Source organism: Cibotium barometz, chromosome 41 (genome assembly GCF_041138505.1).
Source record: "Cibotium barometz isolate CiBa-2024 chromosome 41, ASM4113850v1, whole genome shotgun sequence".
Lineage (NCBI taxonomy): Eukaryota > Viridiplantae > Streptophyta > Polypodiopsida > Cyatheales > Cibotiaceae > Cibotium > Cibotium barometz.
Window position 1 is genome coordinate 18,134,028 of NC_141086.1, and position 2,525 is coordinate 18,136,552.

Sequence of the window (2,525 nt, forward strand, 5' to 3'; positions counted from 1 at the left end):
TGGGTAGTACTAGCCATTATCACTCCATCAAGCTAATCTGATCAAGCTTTATTCAAGGTTTTAGAGTCAATTCTTCATTTTCAAAAGTGTAATAGAAACCCTAAAACATATAATATTAGGGTATCTTAGAATTCTAATGTTTTCACATAGTTGGTAGTATGCATCTAGGGCTATCCATAGAACTCAAGATCTCCAATTTTAGACAACTTTTGAGCCTCCTACACAAAATTTACATTTTTTAGCTATGACACCAAGGGGTAGACCTCGAAAGGCAAAAGAGGTGTCACTTGAAGAAATGGAAGAAATTCCAAAAGAGGGCTCAAAAGCAGTTGAGGAACTTAGGTTTGACGAACGCTGACTTAGAAGAGGTCCCTAGTCGTTGAGGACTTGCTTGATTCCTGCATAATGTGCATCTGCAAAGTTGCTGGTGTCTATGCGGGTGGAAGCTTTGCAGACAGCTCAGATGCATCTAAGTTTTTACCCAAGTTTACTATGTGTGCCCGTGTTTACTGTGTAGCCATCCTATGGCCCCCATGTACTCAATCTTCACGTCGTCGCTTCCCCACCCTATATCCCATGGTCCCCCCTTCATTAAGGCCCTGTGCCCTTTAGTACTGAGGGGCATTAAGGGACTACTCCGATGGAACAAATCTTTAAAATAAAACAAAAAATATTTTGTTTAAACTAATTTCTCTGTCTCTATCTATCTCTCTCTCTCTCTCTCTCTCTCTCTCTTCCTTCTCCTCTCATTTTCCCCCCTTAAAAAAAGGTTCATTAATAAAACAAAATACACTACAACAGAATGAGGGTCTAGCAACGTTTTTATAACTAGAAGGGTAGGTAGGTATCGGGTCATTTTCGCTACTAGAAACACTGCTATTTTCATTGTTGAAGCTTTAGAGACAGCTGAGATGCTTCCACTTGTCGAGAAACGATTGAAGCTTGCTGCGCAACAGGCAGCCATAGAGGTCCATAGCCGGCACCCCACTCTGGATACCCGTACCGACCACTTGCTTCATGTGCCAGCCATCCAAGGGGTCGCTTCCATCGCCAATGGTCAACCCAGGTAAGGTGTAAGCAAAAATCTATTGGCTTTGTTGTGGTGTTGGCAGTGATCTGCGCTGAAGGGCAATAAAACGCCGGTTTGCCTGAAGTGATGCCATGACACCCTGTGCGCAGGACGGAGACAGCCGGCTTTCCATTATCATCTTCCGATTCTCTGTGGCCGACACAAGAGACATCTTGTTCTCACAGAAGCCCTTCGTAATGTGCATAGCTTCTTTGCCAAATTTAGCAACAAGGCAAAATTCTGGCCCGGAGGTCCCAAAAGAGGAAGAGTTGCAATGCCATATCATCTCTACGGCAGCAGCTTCCGACGGGCCAGCTTTGGACTTGCCTCGCAACGCCCTTGGCTGCTTTCAACTGGCTTGCCGTCATAGCCAAGGAATACCACAAAGCTATCACCGCATCGATAGCCTCCCTACGATGAACCCTTAGCAGCTCGAGTATGAGATAGTTTCTCACCACAACCTTTGGATTGACATCGTTCACGTAGAAATCATCCGGCAGTTGGCACACTGTTTCTATCACCTTGCGAAGATCTCCACTTGCAGCGAAGCACAGGCGCAAGTCTTTTGGCAACGTTGCTGAAGAGAACGCAGAAGAGTACCCCAACACACCATATGATGGAACATTACCCCATAAGCACTCTTGCAAAAAAGACTTAGCATTCACCTTGTCAGACATCCACGAGGGCAGGCGCATCTCTCTCATCCATGAAGGAGGCCAGCGTTCTTCCATCAAATCCGATTTACACACCACCTTGTGGAGCTTCCAATGCACTCTCTGCTATAAAAGTGAGCGAGCCTGTACTCTCTCTCTCTCTAAGCCACTCTAACTCTCTTTCCTTCTCTTTACAAATATGCCCCAAGTTTTCTCAATGCCCTCAACCAAATCAACAAACCCTCTGCTAGCTCCATCAAACCATATATAACAATGCCACATGATCCACACTTTGTAGACCCTCTGCTACCTCCATCAAACCATATAGTCCACCTATCTACTACCTCCTCATCTGCAACACAAAGGAGAGAAGGTATTCAGATGCATAGCGAGAAGATGAATCAAATCCAATATGGTTTGATTTTTATCAACGTTGGTTTTAGTGGGAAACCATATCCCATCCATTTCTACTAATTGGACCTTATTATTTGGTTTCACCTCAACTATACAATAAGAACCTGACCATACATGACTAAGCTTTCTTGGGAATAGCTCATGGTGGCCATAATAAAGAAACACTAATTGGTGCTTCTCAAACTTTTAAGATTTGACTTTTCTAGCTCGTTGTTTTATTTGTCTCTTTTTGGAAACCTCTTGATGTAAGCATGCTCCCAACCTCCACTGAGTCTAAATGATTCAAAGTGTTTAATCTCTCTTGAAAAGACTCTTCTAAAGGAAGGTTATGCTCATGAAGAAACCTTAAGCTCAACAATTCATGCTGAATAGGAAGAACACATTCTTGT

General features: G+C 43.6%; 1 pseudogene; it reads right to left on the reverse strand.

The window, feature by feature from the left end:
• Positions 1–896: 896 nt before the first annotated feature.
• On the reverse strand, positions 897–2,038 carry LOC147614736 (uncharacterized; annotated as a pseudogene).
• Positions 2,039–2,525: the final 487 nt, after the last annotated feature.